At 44.6% G+C, this 18,391-nt stretch overlaps 1 pseudogene; it reads right to left on the bottom strand.

Annotated features, from left to right (window-relative positions):
- Positions 1 to 5,708: 5,708 nt before the first annotated feature.
- On the bottom strand, positions 5,709 to 14,912 carry LOC131922266 (transcription initiation protein SPT3 homolog; annotated as a pseudogene).
- Between the last annotated feature and the right edge of the window lie 3,479 nt (positions 14,913 to 18,391).

The raw sequence follows: 18,391 nt of genomic DNA, 5'->3' as shown, positions 1-18,391 counted from the left end.
TATGGAGGCAGCACAGATCACGCAGTGTGGCCTCCCGTGACAGTGTGGACCATGGAGCTCTTTCTAGAAGGTTTAATCCAGAAAAAGAACCATTCTTCACCTTAGATAGCTTGCTGTTGCTCAGAGTCGTCAGGGTGATCCTGTGGCTGGGCAGTGAGTTCAAGGGCAGAACCTGTGCAAGCTCCAGGGCCCACTCAACCATCTTTCCCATCTCTCTGTTGAGGATTCATTTATTAAAGCGGCATTATAAACCGCTGTGTCACACAGTGCATTTTTTTTCCTCAAACAGCTTTACATGCAAAGACTTATTGCAACGAGTCTGGGTCAAAGTCTCTGAAGCATCATAAATACTGGACTGTCTCTGAGACTCATCTCCGATAGCCTGTTGCTGCCCAGAGTCGGGAAGGTCTTGCAGCTGGGAAGCACATTCTGGAACAGGTTTGGCGTGAGCTCCAGCCTACTGGCAAACACCTTTAATCCCAGCACTCAAGAAGCAAAGGTGGGCAGATCTCTTGGTGAGTTTGAGGTCAGCCTCACATACACTGTGAGTTCCAGGTCACCTGGAACTACACAGTGAGACCCTGTCGCAAAAACAAAACAAAATAGCAACAAAAATGAACAAAAGCGATGCATTTGATCAAAACACATTATATGCATAAATGAAGTTCTTAAAATTTAAAAAGATAATAATAAAACAAATACAGAGTAAATAAAAGTAGCAACAGCAATAAAATGGCCCAGTTAATTTTATTGCTGGGGAGATGGAAAAAATAAATCAAATACAGGGTAACAGAATTTTTTTAAAAATCTAAGTTATACTTATGGGGCCAGTAAGATGGCCCAATAGTAAAAGTGCTTGCTTCTTGGGCTTGGTAACTCGAATTTGATCCCTGGATCACGAGGCTGATCACTTGGCTGATCATACGGTGGATCACTGGGTGGAGGGAGTAAACTGACTCCTGACTGTTGTCCTCTGACATATGTCCTCACATATGTGCCACAGCATGCATACATATCCTAATAATACATAGAAAAATATTTAAATTATATTTAACGGTCTGGGGATGGAGCTCAGTTGGTGGAATGCTTGTCTAGCATGCTCAAAGCCCTGGAATCAGTCTCCAGCATTGCATAAAACTGGGTGTGATGGTACATCCCTGTAATTCCAGCTCCTGGGAGGGGGAAGCAGCAGGATCAGGAGTTTGAGACCATCCCCAGCTACATAGCAAGATAAGGGTGGCCTAGGTCCTATGAAGCTGTCTCAAAACAGAAAGCAGAACCACAAATTTTAGAAGTCTACATCAATTTGGGAGAGGCATTACATTAACAAATAAAATAAGTGTTATTTTATTTATTTTTGAAACAGGATCTTATCTCTCTCCGAAAGGCTTAGAATGACTGTGTAGACCAGGCTGGCCTTGGACTCATTGAGAGCCTTTGCCTCCCAAGCGCTGGGGCTGCAGGTGTGCACCACCACAGGCAGCCTGTAGGATTTTAACACGGAAAAGGACACTGATAGCTATGGGTGCCTCAGCTCAAGGAGTTATGTATGTGATCACCTTCCATAAAATGTGACAATATAGTTCAGAGCTTAGCATTTGTAGTCAGCCAAAGAAGAAAAGAAAGGAAGAAAGGAAGAAAGAAAGAAAGGAAGGAGGAAGGAAGGAAGGAAGGAAGGAAGGAAGGAAGGAAGGAAGGAAGGAAGAAGGAGGGAAGGAAGGAAGGAAGGAAGGAAAGAAGGAAGGAAGGAAGGAAGGAAGGAAAGAAAGATGTGCTGTAAGAAAGGCCGGGAATTCCACCTGAGAAGCCCCACCTTTTGTTCTTAGAAACCCTTCCCCATCCCAGAACCAGCTGCTGCTGGTCAGCTCACACGGAATGCTAACAGCCTCTTCGGCAAGGCTGAGAAATACACGGCCCTGGCAGATGCTTGCACAGAGCAAGGAGACTTCGCTGTGCATCTTCCTGTGTTCCTTTCTTCCCAAAAATGTAGTACAGACGTAATGTGAAATCTTAGTAAAATACCAAAAGTAAATCCTGTGTGTATGTGGAAATAAATCAAATGTAAGCCACCAGATCATCCAAGTAGGAGTGATTCTACTTTATTCATTTTTAAAATTATTTTTGCAGTACTGGGAATGGAGCCTAGGGCTTTGATGCATGCTAGGCAAGGCTCTACCGCTGAGCCTACCCTCCCACCCCATCTTTTAAAATTTCATTTTGAAATAGGATCTCACTAAGTTGATCTCAGAATGGTATCAAATTCACTGTGTGGCCAGCCTGGCTTCAAATTCCCAATCCCCCTGCTTCAGACTCCAGAGTGGCTGGGATTACAGCTATGCAGTACTGTGCTCAGCAGGATGGATATTGATTTGATCCATTTGTCTTTTTTATATAGTAAGTCCGTACCTCTTAGGAAAGAAGAGATTACTCCCCACCATATACATATATACATATGTACATATATGTGTACATATATTCGAGACAGGGTTTCACTGTGTAGCTCCAGCTGTCCTGGAACTCACTCTGTATACCACCAGGCTGGCCTCGAACTCAGAGACGCACCTGCCTCAGCCCCCAGAGTGCTGGGATTAAAGGTGTACACCACCACTGCCTGGCTTGTTTTTTTTGTTTTGTTTTGTGCATGTGGTTTTTTGAGACAGGGTTTCTCTGAATATCTCTGGTTGTCCTGGAACTCACTATGTAGACCAGGCTGGCCTTGAACTCAGAGACCCACCTGCCTCTCCTCCCAGTGTTCAGGGATTAAAGGCATGCACCACCACCTCCCAGCCTCTGCCAACTTCTAAGTATGTCTGTCGCAAGTGTCTATCCCCAGACTGGGAAAGGAGTACAGGGTGAGTTCAGACACCCACTGGACCTACTGTGAATTGGACGTGATCACCTGACCTCTATAACCCCTTACTTTAGCCAGAGGGCCACAGTGAATCTTGGGGTCTCGCAGAATTAGAGTCAATTCTGAACCAGTATACAATAGGCTTCAGGAAGTCTGATTGCTTCCTTTCCCCCAGTGTACAGTTACCTTTGTAACGGTCATAGGTCTCTCTGGGAAAGGACTGGAGAAAGGCTAACAGGAAAACTCTTAGGCATTTAGCTGAGTCCTTCCTCAGAGGGACCTGGCATTCCCTCAACTCAAGGGGTTCTGGATCTGCAGGCTGGCTCAAGTCTGGAAATTAATCCACAGGCTGAGATTCCCCTTGTTAACAATCAATATAGCCTTTCATTAGTCTGAAATTTTTCTTACAAGATAAAACAAAAATGCAGTAGGCTTTGTATCTATTTCATGCCTGGAAACACCATGATTGATTAGCCAGTACCATATGAGTCATGCCACCATAAAAATCACTGCCTATACTGACCATTACAGATCAGGTCATTATGGACATTGCTGTGTCCATGCTGCCCATTACGATAACTACAATCATCTCACCTTTGGTGACTCTATGCTGCCCCCTGGCCCCCGTTACTTTGGGGCCCAGTTAAACCCAGTGCATTTAATTCATTCAAACGAGCAGCAGCGTCTCCAACCCTCAGGTCTGACACAGGAAAAGGGTGACAACAAAACTCTTCAGATGTGCTGCTGCCCTCTCACCATTTTGTGTCTTATAGGATGAGTGAAGGGCGTGTCTTCTGGGCCTTCCCATTGTGGAAGATTAGGTTTTACACAGAGTACCCACCCTAGCACTGCAGCGTCCCTGAGCCTTCAAACCCCTTCATCAACACTAGGCCAAGGGATATCAGGCATCTCCTGTTCCTTTTCAGTAGGCCAGCTTTAGACAAATGCTTTGGTCAACATTCAAACAAACTGTTGACACCTTCCTCCTCCTCCTCCTCCTCCTCCTCCTCCTCCTCCTCCTCCTCTTCTTCCTCCTCCTCCTCCTCTTCTTCCTCCTCCTCCTCCTCCTCTTCTTCCTCCTCCTCCTCCTCTTCCTCCTCCTCCTCCTCCTCCTCCTCCTCCTCTTCTTCCTCCTCCTCCTCCTCCTCCTCCTCCTCTTCTTCTTCTTCTTCTTCTTCTTCAGCTTTGCAAGCTTCCGTATTATGGAGTCCACTAGGAGCCAGCACATCTCATACACCAAGTCAGTACAGCCGAGGAAAGTTTAGTACAATCAAGCCACTACTTATCTGATCAAGGTCGCAGAACTGATCTGAACTCGGGAGCTGAACTGCGACCTGAGCCAGAATGGTACAGCTTTTAAGCTTAAAACCCACAAACATCTGTGCCAAGTGACAGTTCCGTTTTCCACCCTTCAGGATTCAGGGACAGGGGACTTTCCTGGGAACACTGCTCTGTGGTACACTTGCCTTGTTCTCATTGGTTGGTTCACTCAAGTGTGGTGGGGCAGCTTGCCCACCATTCATGCCTCAGCTTGCCAGCCGATGTCAGTGATGTCAGTTTCCCAGGGAGGTCTGGCGAGGTCTTGGGAACTTAAACTTTATTTGACCCTTATTCAAAATGGAAATTCTACCCAAAATGGCTTCAGTGAGGTTCCTTCTTACAATATTAAACCTAGAATCTCCACTCAGTGGGCCCATATCAATAAAATCAGCCTGATCCAGTTTTATATTCTTCCTACCATTATCCCATGCTCTTAAAATCTATTCGCACACATATTCCCCAGACTTCTGCTTTAATGAACTAGCAAACTCATTAAGCTCTTTAGTAGTGTAGTGTACCTCCTCATGGACTACACTTTCTATCTCTCCTCTAGAAGCCTGCTTAGTCTTGTAGGTCTAGAGGCAACTGTTGGTGAACCCTGAGGGACATCAGTATTGTCTTGTCTGGCATTTCCTTAAGGGAAAGTCATTGCTGGTTTAGCAGACAAAGTGTGAATTTCTTCTGTTAAAGGTGGAAAAGGCAATATTTTAGGGGGTGGGGTGGGAGTACATCTTCTCCTGAGGGTGGTGAGACTACTTCCTCAATGAGATAAACCCTTGAGAATCTGAAGGTTCAAAGTTCTCAGCTTCAGTTGGGTCTGTTATAGAATATTATTTTAAGATGTGTTACATTTGTTTATGCTGTGGAACATTTGTTTTAATGATGCAAAGAAGTGTTGCATTCTTTTATGTTGCATTTGTTCAACTCTGTAAAGCTGTGCTACTTTGCCTGTCTAAAACACCTGATTGGTCTAATAAAGAGCCGAATGGCCAATAGTGAGGCAGGAGAAAGAATAGGCGGGGCTGGCAGGCAGAGAGAATAAATAGAAGGAGAAATCTGGGAGAAAAGGAGAAAGAGCAAGAACGATTAAGGAGGAGGCCAGCCACCTAGCCACACAGTCAGCCATGGAGTAAGAGTGAAAGTGTGATATACAAAAGAAAAGGAAAAATCCCAGAGGCAAAAGGTTGATGGAATAATATAAGAAAAGCTAGCAAGAAACAAGCCAAGCTAAGGCCAGGAATGTATAATTAAGAATAAATCTCTATGCATGATTTATTTAGGAGCTGGATGGTGGGCCCCCCAAAAGTGCAAAAACAACCAACTACAGGGGTCTTCCCACATTGCCATTCCAAGTTACAGAATCTCACTCTTTACCAATTAATGCCGTTACTTTAACCGTTGACACTCTCCAAGGCTGAGACTTGAATTTTTTCTGTTTTTGAAGGTATATTCAGCCTTTTATTTTCAGCCCAAGACAGGGAAGAATGGCCTCGGTGTACCATTCCCTCTCGTTGCAGCAGGCACAGCCATGGTCCCCTCAGCGGGCCAGGAAAGCCATCCCACACCTCCGTCAGGCACTTGTGAATGGGGAAAGAGGGCCAGTCTTGTGGCTAGCGTCGAAAGGTTTCTCTGATGTGGCAGGGCTAGATGGCATCGCCGTGAGCCTCAACACCACAGGCCGCAGGTGCTCTTTTTCCTCTTTCTCTGCTTGCTTTTAGTCCAGTCTTGTCCTGTACCCCCATTCCCCAGGGATCCGGATGTGACTCTCCCGGGATGCTGTGATCCATAAGAGGGCGCTGTTGGTGTAGGAGGCGGTGTGTTCTCGAGAGAGTGTGGGCAGGACTTCACACAGGCCCCCTCAGCAGAGCTGTGATACTGAATGGAGGTGGCAGAAATGGCATGGCTCAGGGGGTCCCCTGCCTTGGATACCATATCCTGCCTCATGAGAAGAGCCAGATCCACTAACTGTGCTACTGTTTCATATGCTAAATATGCCAGAATTTCCATCGCTGTTAACATCGGGCTTCATCGCCATGCTGCCGCAGTCCAGCCAGTCTCGAAATTTGGAAGCATTTTTGGAGAAACTTAGCTGTCGGCTTTTACAGACTTCTGCATATTGAGCTGAATCCACAGTTCGAGTCCGTCTTTCTGCTCTCTCCATCCTTTCCTGTTTAACATCGTCGAGTTCGTTGTCTTCAAACGTTGCCAGAAGCTCTCCTGTCTGGTCCGTAGAGTTGATCGAGTCCTGAGTGATCTTCTGTCCCTTGTTTGTACTGCTGCCGCCACTCAGTTTTTCTTCCAGGAGGTCATCCTCGTCAAGGCCTTTGATGGTCTTTGATTTGCGGTCTCAGATAACCATGTATTTCAGAAGTCTTCTCAGTTCTTATCTTTTCTCACCAAGAACAGAAGATCTTCATCAGAGATCACCCTTGCTCCCCACAGCTGAGAGACTGGCTGTAACAGGTTAATTAGTTGTGTGTGAACCACTTCTTCTACTAAAACTGCTGTTTCATGGAGAGGCCTCCTAGCATCACCTGAAGAAAACACCATGCTCTGCAATTCTGCAGCAAAGCTTATAGCTTTCCCTGTATTTCTTCCACTACTTGACGTGGCCGTGGCCGTAGACATCCGGCTAGCTGCAGTATTATTCGTCTCTGCTTAAGGACACGTGAAGGCACATCTCCGTGTCCGCATGGAAAATGAGAGGGGACAGAGATGGCACCATGTCTGTGGCGGTGGCGGTTCAGGACATGATGGGCAGGGAGGAGGGCGGGGAATGGGGGGACAGAGTGTAGAAAGGGAAAAGGTGATTGGGCTAGGCTGAAGGGGGGGGCGCAAGATGGCAAGAGCGCCACTCTCGAGACTTGAATTTTAGTTGTAATTCAGCCTACCTTATAACGAGGGCTTCTCTTTGATTTTTCACAACTTGAGCTCTGTGGCAGCTGGAGAGGAGATTTTCTTCCAGGGTGCACTTAGAAACCTGTGAAGTCTGAAGTTTAGACTGTTTATGTGCATCTGGAGGTGGTCAGTTTTATCACTGAGTTCACTGTTGGCCTTCACTGTATTCTGAGATGCTAGAAGTTGATTAAAGTTATCACAGAGTTTATTGTTTTCCTTTGTCAGTTTACCGAGAGATGCCAGGACCACCTAACCTGCATCATTGTTGTCCTTATTGTTCCACACTTTGTCAAAAGTTTTATATACAGAGCCACCAAATTCCTTTCCTCTCACAACTGTTGAATCGGGATAATCAAATGCATTTGTCTCAATACATTTGTGAAATTGTTCATGCCATGGGCTCTCAGTGCTCTCCAAGCTTCTAGGAGAGGCTTCAGTAACTGCAGGTGCCAGCAGGTTGGAAAGCCTATTCAGGAACTTAAACTCATCCTTATACTTCTGTAATTCTAGCCCCACTCCCAAGACCAAAATCTGTGCTGGTCAGGGTTTTCTAGAGGAACAGAACTGATAGATGGATGGATGGATGGATGGATGGATGGATGGATGGATAGATAGATAGGTAGATATACGTATATATCTATCGATCTAGATATATAAAGGGGATTTATTAGAGTGGCTTACAGGCTGTGGTCTAGTATACCAACAATAGCTGTCTACCAATGGAAGGTCCAAACATCCAGTAGTTGTTCAGTCTACAAGGCTGGATGTCTCAGCTGGTCTTCAGCTTATGCTGGAATCCCAAAGAAGTGGGCTATAATGCCAGTGAAGGAATGGACTTACCAGGGAGAGTGAAGGCAAGCAGGCAAAGAGCAAAAGCTTCCTTCTTCCATGTCCTTTATATAGGCTGCCAGCAGAAGGTGTGGCCCAGATTGAAGGTGGATCTTCCCATCTCAAAAGATCCAGACTAAAGGTGGGTCTTCCCACTTCAAATGATTTAATTAAAAAAATAATCCCTCACAGGTGTACCCAGCCCTTGGGTTTTTGTTAATTCCAGGTGTAGTCAACTTGACAACCAAGAATAGCCAGCACATGTATGAATCTTGTAAAGCCAGGAACCCAACTATTCTGACTTTGCCAGTATTTCTCCCCAAATGCACATTCTTTCTGGAACCTCAGAATGTGATCTTACTTGGGGGTAGGTGTGGTTAAAGCATTTGTGAGGTCCTTTTGGAGTATAGTAGGCCCTTAGTCCAATGTAACTGGTCTTGTAAGAAAAGGAGAAACCAAAAAACATAGGGGGGTGCCAGTGAACACGGATCAAAGTGATGTATCTGTGAACTGAGGAATACCAAGAATTACTGGCAATACCCAAAGCTAAGGCAGAAGCACACAGGCTCCATGGTCCACAAATACCTTGGCTATGGACTTTTGACCTTTACTGTGAGACAGTACATTTCTGTTGTTTTAAGCCATATAGACTATATGGCTGCTCTAAGAATTGAACACAACATATATAAGCGTTAGTGAATTGAAATGTTATGTACATTAAAAAGCACACACACAAGAAAATAGACATTGAAATACATAGATAAAAGGCCAATATTAAAAATCTTTAAAAATATTTCTAATTTTTACTCGTGTGTGTGTGTGTGTGTGTGTGTATGTGTGTGTGTGTGTGTGTGTGTGTGTGTGTGTGTGTGAGAGAGAGAGAGAGAGAGAGAGAGAGAGAGAGAGAGAGAGAATGTGAAAGTGTGTATGAAAGTGTGCTCAGGGGCATGTGGGTGCATGAGCAGGCTAGGAGAGGGCATCCGATTCCTTGGAACTGGAGTTCCGGGGATTGTGATCTACCAGATGTCTTTATGAGAGCAACCAATGCTCTTAACTTCGGAGCCATCTCTCCAGCCCCTAATAAATTAATCTTATTTTGCTTACTTATAATATGCAGAAAGTCTTGAGAACTACAATGTCGTGTGACTTGTTTGTTTTTGAGACGGAATCTGGCTATGTGGTTCAGGCTGGCCTGGAATCCACTATGTAGCCCACGCTGATCTGGAACTCAAAGTGATCCTCCTGCCTCAGTCGCTTAAGTCCTAAGATCACATGTGTGTGTGCCACCGTTATGTGCCTTTTTAAAATAGACTTTCCATTCTAGAATAACTTCACATTTATAGAAAAGCTGCAGAGATAGTACAGAGAGTTCTCCGGAGCCTCCCTGCTGTGTGTGGGGCAGATGGTGTCTTGCAGACCCACAGGCAGCTGTGACTCTGAGGTGAGAGCCCTGGCTCCTTCTCCACGTAGACCCCAGAACATCTGATTGGTGATCTGCTACTGCCATCTCCCCACCCCGGTTTCTCATTTGGAAACAGGAGCAAAATCACTGTGAAGGTGGAGTAAGTCCTTGTCCTGCCTGTCTCTCGTGAGCTGAAGGGCCCTGAGAAGACATTCTGCTTAAAGAGCGGGCTCCTCATCAGTGAAGGGAAGAGGACGAAGCCTTCCCTCAAGGTCTGAGTGGAAGGGGAATTGTTTCGTGCTTGGCTTCTGCGTTGTCTGCTCTTCCTTTCTTTACCCCTAAGTCATGTTTTCCCGGCTTTTCCTTATGCTGAGTTTTATTTGTGGTGTAAAAATGGTAGGTCAGATATCGGCATGATATATGCAAACACTCCCAGAGAACCCGTTCTAAAATGCTCACAGCTCCTGGCAGAGAGAAAGAGAAAGAGAGAGAGAGAGAGAGAGAGAGAGAGAGAGAGAGAGAGAGAGAGAGAGGAGAGAGAGTTGGAAGGAGCAGGTGAGAGGGTAGAGGAAGAGAGAAAAGAGAGGGAGGCAGGAAGGAGGAAGAAGAAAGAGGTGATTGGTGACCCTTAAGGACCTCACAGCCTTGAGGTTCTTTGCATCAAGAGAAGCAGAATGTAGGCTGAATACTTTTATGCTGGGAGTAGTCCCCAGCTCTGTCTGGAAATTTCCAGGAGGCGGCTGCTTCAGTACATATGTCTGAGAAGAGCTGATTTGTTCTAAAAGGAGCAAGTGCGTGGGTTGCCGCGCACCACTGCTCCGCGTCACCCTCCCCTCGCCCACTCCTCCCAGCACCAGCTCGGCTTCAGTTTAGGAACTCCGCTGCCACCGCTCCTTTTTCCGGGCTTCCTGGGCCCTTTTTTTCAGTTCCATGATGGCAGAGACCCTGGACCACCCATTTTAGAGCTGGGTGTCTCAGTCTTGTCTACGCTTTACTTTCAAATCTCTTGGGGGAGATTTGAACCCCTGGAAGATTCTGATTGCTTTGAGATGGACTATCGCTGTGTACCCCAGGCTGTCCTTGAACTCACCTCAATCTTCCTCCTCCAGCCTCCCTGGTTCTGGGATCACAGGCACACACTATCATGTCCATCAAGCATTTCTGTTTAATTGGTCAAGAAGAGGCCAGAGTTGATTTGTTTGTTTTTTCTTTCTTTCTTTCTTTCTTTTTTTTTTAAAGAGCTCTCCTGGTGATTCAAAAGGATTGAGAACTACTCCTTTCTGCCACAGGCTTCCAGATCACTTCAGACAGAAGGCAGAGACATGTCAAAGCTCTCTCAGCAGCACACACAGATGTTTGTTGGATGAGTGAGCTGACTTGCTCATCAGAGCGCTAGAGAGGCCTTTGGAAGCCATGGAAGGTTGGAGAGATGGTATCAGTTTTTTGGACTCCAGTTCAAACTTAGTTCTCCTGGAATAGCTCACATTTACCCGTTATTATATTTTTTTAATTGCTTCCAAGTAAGATATGCACTATACTCTGGATCAAATGTCTCCCATAGATCCATCTGTTAAACACATGGTCCCGGGTGGTGGTACTGAGAAGTGCCGGTGCCTTTGAGAGGCGGGGCCTGGTGGTGGGCCGGTCTCTAGCCACTGGGGAATGCGATTGAAGGGGACTGTGTGGCCTTGTCATTTCCTGTTTCTCTTTGGCCTCACCTGGAGGTGAGGTAAGCAGATTGTTATGCCACATGCCTCCTGTTGTTGTGACCTGGCACCCCTCGAGGCCTGAATGCACCGGGGCCGCCTAATTGTGGATTAGAACCTCCAAAACTGTGAGCCAAAGCAACACTTCTTGGTATGTTGCTTGTTCTAGAGGCAGGACGCTTCCCAGCACAGTGTAGAGGCTGCTGACTGCGACACAATTCGGCCTTCCATGCAAGTGGGTAAGGGATGGTTCTCCTGATACGTTAAAATAGTCCAAAGAAGTGGGAGAAAAATCCAACACATACTAATTAACAAGTTAAACTAGGATTTTTGTTGTTGTTGTTGTTGTTGTTGTTGTTTGAGAAAGGGGTTTGATGTGTAACCCTGGATGGCCTGGAACTCGTTTTGTAGACCAGCCTGTCCTTGAACTCACAGAGATCTACCTGCCTTTGCCTCCTGAGTGCTGGGATTAAAGGTATTTGGCCCTATGCTAGACCTACAAATTGAGTTTTGTAATTTGAGAATAATTTAGGGGACTGGAGAGATGGTTCTGGTTAAGAGCACTCACTCTTCTTCCAGAGGACCTGGGTTTGATTCCCAGAACCCACATGGCTGCTCACAGACATCTGGCCTGTAAGCACCAGGCATGCACATGGTCCACAGACATACATGCAAGCAAAACACTCATAGACATAAATAAACCTTAAAAAAAAAGACAATACTGCCGGGTGATGGTGGCAGCCTTTAATCCCAGCACTCAGGAGGCAGAGGCAGGCGGATCTCTTGAGTTTGAGGTCAGCCTGGTCTACAGAGCAAGTTCTAGGAGAGCCGGGGCTACACAGAGAAACCGTCTCTGAACTTAGGAGGCTAAGGTAATAGGATTGCTGTGAGTTCAGGGCCAACCTGGGCTACATAGTGCCAGACAGCCCAGGCTTCAGAGTGAGATTCTGTCTCGAAAGCACCAACAAGAAAGAGAATACCTACATGTATACAGTTATGAATTCAGCTTAACCTGATAGCCATTTCTCCTGGCAGACTTTATTTTTGGAAAATTGTACATCTACAGACAAATTGTGAAGATAGTACAGGGAGTTTCCACATATCCTGCCCCTTGTTTTCTCCTAGACAGGAAGGACATGCTGGTAACAAACACGTCAGAGTAGATGAACCAATATGGACACACTAAAGTTTGTACTCTTAGCATGTTCCTCATGACCTTTGTCAGAAGCCTACAGTATATTTAGTTATCATGTATCCATAGGCTCTTCTGGGTTGTGACAGCGTCTCTCTTCTCTTTCCCTTCCCACCCCTTCCCTTTCTCTCCCCGTCTCTGTGACAAAGTTTGACCCTGTTAGTCTAGGTTGGCCTTGAACCTGAGATCTTCCTTCCTCAACCTTCCCAGCGCTAGGATTGCCACTACGTGGGGTTATGCCTAGCTCCCCCTTTCGTCCTCCCCCTGCTTCTTCTCACCCCCCTCACCTCTCCTGAGTCGTTTATGTAAGTGTGGTCCTCAGGTGGTTTTCCTGTGGGCTGTAGTGCACTGCTCCTTAATTGTGCTGCCTTAATTGTTTCCAGCATTGGCCACTGGGAGAACTGGGGGAGCTCCTGAGTTCCGTGGAAGATTACCACCCCCGCTTCCTTGCTTTCTGGCACCAGAAGATGCCACAGATTCATCATATGTATTTTCTGCTACAGATATAACCGTTGAGAAAGACATTTGAATTTCTTATATACTTCTTTTTTTTTTTTTTTTTTTTTTAAGATTTATTTATTACATATACAGTGTTTCTGCCTGCATGTATCCCTGCAGGCCAGATGAGGGCACCAGATGTCATTACAGATGGTTGTGAGCCACCATGTGGTTGCTGGGAATTGAACTCAGGACCTCTGGAAGAGCAGTCAGTGCTCTTAACCCCTGAGCCATCTCTCCAGCCCCCTTATATACTTCTTAAGTTTAGGTTAATGCATTTTTTTTCTTAGAATAACTGAAGATTAAAAAAAAAATGATTGGAGAGGTATGTTAGGCTGCTGGAGTCTATAGTATTGGCCAGCTTAAGAACTTCATTAAGTTTTTACCATTCACTTTCTTGGTTGAAATAAATAATATTTTGTATTCAACCTGGTATTCATGACTTGGAATATTTTCTTTAAAAGAGTCTGCCCACCTGTAAAAGTGTTAGGCTTCTCTCTTGGTGTCCCCAGTGCCCTCTGGCTCCGTACGTGAGCTGAAATAAGAAGTCTAGGTCTTCAGTCGTCATGGTGGAGTGAGACAAAGGAAAAACCATAGAAAAACAAAACAAAAAGATGAATAAGGGTGCCTGCTGTCAAGTATGATGACCCGAGTTAGATTCCCAAGCCCCACAGAGGGGAAGGAGACAACTGATCCCAGAGAGTACTTCTCTGACACCTCTCCATGGTACACAGCCCCCCCACATGAAAACACACACACATGCACACAAACACATACATACACACACAAACACATACACACACACACACTAAAGGAAAGAAAGAAAGGAAGGAAGGAAGGAAGGAAGGAAGGAAAGAAGGAAGAACCAATCAATCAATCAATCAATGAAAATTGAAACATGTAGCTCAGTTTGTGAGCCAGGACTTCTGAACTTTCCCTTCAGCTAATTATTGATCACGATTCTTTGTAAACACGCCTCTGCCAACAGTGTAGATTCAGTTGTTACATTCATTTTTTTTTTTTTTATAGAGCATACTTCAGTAGATATCAAGTCTTTTTTTTTTAGGATTTATTTATTTATTATGTATACAGTGTTCTGTCTGCATGTATGTCTGCAGGCCAGAAGAGGGAGCCAGATCTCATTACAGATGGTTGTGAGCCACCATATTGATGCTGGGAATTGAACTCAGGACCTCTGGAAGAGCAGCTAGTGCTCTTAACCGCTGAGCCATCTCTCCAGCCCTGTTTTTAAAGACTAAAAATATATGTAGCCAGGTGGTAGTGAACACCTTTAATCCCAGCACTGGGGAGGCAGGGGCAGGTGGATCTCTGAGTTCAAGGCCAGCCTGGTCTATAGAGAGTTCCAGGACAGCCAGGGCTACACAGAGAAACCCTGTCAAAACAACCAAATAATAATAACAACTATGTGTATGAGTGTTTGCCTGCATGTCTGCCTTTGTACCGTGTGTGTGCCTGGTATTTTCAGGGTCCTAAAGAGTGTATCAGATCCCCTGGAACTGGAGGTACAGTCAGTTGTAAGACACCATGTGGGTGCTGGGAACCAAAGCCAGGTCCTTTGCAAGAGCAGCCAGTGCTCTTAACGGCTGAGCCATCTCCCCAGCCCCTTCAGTTTTTTTATTCAGTGTTTCATTAAGCACATGTTGTTGGCAGTTCAGCCAGAGCATGCTCAGGAAGAGCAGTCTACATTATATTCATCTTCCTGAGCACAGCTGGAAATAAAGTAAAACAACGTCTCTAACTCCAAGAAGCCTGTAGTGGGGAGGGCCATAAAGTAGGATGGCATATGGATAATTACAGGGGGACCCTGACAGGACTCTGGGTCATACTCCAGGAGCATCTCATTCTCTTCCGGGGCATCGGGAAGCCACCACAGAGCAGAGGCTATCTGCACTCGATTCTGACGGATGAGTCCATGTTTGTAATACAGAGAAAGGGTTGTTGTAGTGTAGTAGCACTTCCTTGTTGGGATGCCAGTCTGCAAATAATGACATAGAGCCTTATTATTATTATTAATTATTATAAAAGCTAACTTACATTAACCCATATTTTTTAATCTACATTTGTTGTGGGATATTTTGATTGCACTCAGATGACTAACCTACGTTTCTTAATTATCTTAAACAGTTTGTAATAATAGCCTTTAAGGACCAGAACTTTACATACATTCTTCCACATGGCTCATTTCCTCACCTCCATACTGCCCAACCTGCTTCTTTGGAGTCTGGCTGGCAACTCCTCCTTTCTTCTTCCCAGAGTTCTCTCTCTGCCCGGAAGGCCTGCCTGTCCTCTCCTGCCTTGCGATTGGCCATTTAACTCTTTATTAAACCAATCAGAAGGTGCCTTAGGCAGAGACACATCTTTATGGTGTAAACAAACATTCCGCAGCATTATGGGCTAGAATGGAGTGGGGCTGCCTAAGGAAGGCTTAGGGTTGTAAGATTTATGTCCTGCCAGGCATATGCAAAATCCTAGGGAGATGAGTGAGCTCAAAATATAACCAGGCTTATTTCAATATCCTTTCCTAGATTAATACTTCCTGTGTCAGATTCCTGTCTGCAACTTCAACCTCTGTACAGTTCATAGCAAATGGTAGGTGAAGGAGACCCCCACACAGCGGAGGTTCCCTCCTGGATCCTGGATTGGGCCCAAACCACATCCAAATGCCTGTTTTCACAGAGATATCCTTTGTTAAGTAGGGAAGAAAAAGTTAAAGCGACTGCTTTCTGACTCAGGCAGAAAAACAGCAGCAAATGACCTTGCAGGTGTAGTTTTTAAGCAGAGAAAAGGGGGAGGTCTGTGTTAGAATGGGCTAGGATATGGTGGTGTATTTTGATTGGGCATGTTAATTGTGTCAATCAGAAGGGACTTTTGATTGCTGGATTTTAATACTTTGATGGCTGAGCCTTGGTGGTCAGCCTCAGGAGGAGGAAGTGGCCAAATAAGGGAACAGACCTAGATGGCCAGAATGTGATCTAATGGTTTTTAGCAAGGCAGAAGGAATGGGAGAGAAGAGCAAAGCCTGCCAGAGCCATGTACGCCATGCTCAAGCTGGCCAGAGCCCCTTCAGTAGGAGCTTAAGAGCATTTGTTGAGAGAATGAAAGAAAGCAGAGACCCCTATTCTAAACGGATTTCTGTAAGTTATAGGAATTCTTAAGGATGTAATTTCATTTATGTGTTTGTGAGTGTGTCTCTGTGTGTGTATGCCATCTGTGTGCACACTCTCTGTGTGCAGGTGCTGTTGAATGCCAGAAGAGGGTGTCAGATACCCTGGAGCTAGAAACAGAGACAGTTACAAGCCACCTGACATGGACATGGACAAGAACTCAGGTTCTTCAGAAAAGCTCTTACCCACTAAGCCATCTCTCAAGCTCTGAGTTATAGGAATATTTGGACATGGAAATGGCCTCATCAGATTGCGTATGATAGCAAAAAAAATCTCCAGAGAACTTAAGCATCCTACAGGAATAGAATGCCTAGAAAAAGCATTGTATGTTTACTACTAAAACCAAATTCTATGTACTATTAATAATGATAAAGATTATTGTTATGAATTTAGAAAGATTACCTATATTGTGTATGACATGAGGAAATTACAAGAATAATTATGTAACATAGGAACCATTCATGAATTGCACATATACATACATGTACTTATGAAGTATCTGGAGGGATTTTTGCAAATAAGTTATGGATTACTTCAGTTTTATCCTTTTTGGTTATTTACTTTTCCTAATTCCTCCATCTATATGAAATGTACAATAATAGAAATGTTCTTAGAAAACAAAAATTTTGTGTAAAGATGTTTACTGAAGAAACAAGTAAACAAATAGAGCTTGTGTCCTTTCAGAACACAAGCACCCCCCACCCGTGTGTGTGTATGTGTGTGTGTGTGTGTGTGTGTGTGTGTGTGTGTATAGCCACGAGCATATGACACAGTTATATGGATATTCTAGTACTTTACTGCCTCACATCAAGTGATTGTTCCCTAATCATCTCTTTCATTCTCATGACAGCTCCGGAACAGAAGAGTGAGTGAGAAGCATCTAAGTATTGGGATTTGTGGCTCAGCACCCAAGTTCATATGGCTGGTACCTGGCTAAGCCTGAAGTCATCCAAGGCCTTGGCACTTCAAGGACCGCAGTATTTTTCTTTCCTATCCCAGAGATTATCCTGAGTGAGGCAGAGAGCCATAGTAATATTTCAGGGCTTTTTCCTGTCATCATAGCCTTTGAAAATGATAGCATAAATGTCCACACAAATCCTTAAGTTAAAAAACATTTGTTACAGAAGTCTGGTCTAACGTCAGTAAAAAGTCATTGTCTGCATAAACCCCTGAAAGATGAATGCAGTAGGATGCATTGCCAAAAGCCATTCTTTGCAATAGAGTGTGAAATAAGAATCTGTGTTTGTTAGACGCTCATGGGCCAGTGAGTCTGGAGTGTACAGCGAAGCAGAGAGACAACATTGACTTCTGAGAGCTGTCCCTAACCACTATGGCATGAGCATGTTTGCATGCGCGCGCGCGCGCGCGCACACACACACACACACACACACACACACACACACACACACAATTAATTTTTTTTTTTTTTTTAAAGAAAATCACTTTTGGCTGGAGATGGCTCCGTGGTGAAGGGAACCTGCTGCTCTTTCAGAGAACTCCAGCTCTGTTCTCAGCGCTCATGTTGGGTGGCTCACAACCATGTGTAACTTGAGCTCCAGGAGATCTGACGCCACAGCCTCTCACGGCACCTGACTCTCGTGCCCATACCTGTATGTAGGAACATAAACATACATATAATTAAAACTAATAAAATCTGGATGTCGTGGCACAGCCTTTAATCCCAGCACTCAGGAGGCAGAGGCAGGTGGATCTGTGAGTTTCAGACCAGGCTTGTCAACATAATGAGTTCCAGGACAGCCAGGACTATACAATGAGACCATGTCTCAAAACAAACAAACAAATAAAATTAATAGAAGTAAATATTATTATTACTATAATATTTGAGACAGGGCCTCACTATGTAGCCCTGGCTGTCTTGGAAATTACTCTGCAGACCAGGCTAGCCTCGAACTCATAGAGGTCTGCCTACCTCTGCCTTCCAAGTGCTGGAAATAAAGGCATCTATCACCAAGCCTGGCTAAAAAAAAAATTTTAAAGAAAAAAAATTTGTGTCTGTTCTTGTAGTTGTATAAGGGAATATTAGGAAGGTACAACTAAAAATGTTCACTTCTCAAAAATTGTTTTTTTTTATTTTTACAGCATTTTAATTTTGAACCATTTGAAAAACCAAAATTAAACCAGGTACCCCTGTAATCTGAGTGCTTGGGAGGCTGAGGCAGAGAACTGTGAGTTTAAAGCTAGCCAGGGGCCCTAGAATAAAACTGTCTCAAACAAACAAATATCTAAGATTGGTTTTAACCCTAAAATTAAAACACTTTAAAATGCAATAAATACAACAAAATGCTCATTTTTTTGCAGTAGAGAATCAAGATACTTATTCCCTTCCTTTTGGCACATCTGGATCTCAGTGTTTCACAAGTGTGAGAAGGAATTATTTTCAAACAACTTTCAAACTTATTTTAAAAAGACTTTAGTCTTTCTACTTTGGTTGGAGACAGGAGTTAAGATTTCTGAAGGGTTCCAAGGCATCTTATAGGCTCCTGTAAAAAG

This window comes from Peromyscus eremicus, chromosome 12, assembly GCF_949786415.1.
Source record: "Peromyscus eremicus chromosome 12, PerEre_H2_v1, whole genome shotgun sequence".
Classification (NCBI taxonomy): domain Eukaryota; kingdom Metazoa; phylum Chordata; class Mammalia; order Rodentia; family Cricetidae; genus Peromyscus; species Peromyscus eremicus.
The sequence above is the reverse complement of the archived record's forward strand: the minus strand, read 5'-3'. Positions and strand labels throughout refer to the sequence as shown.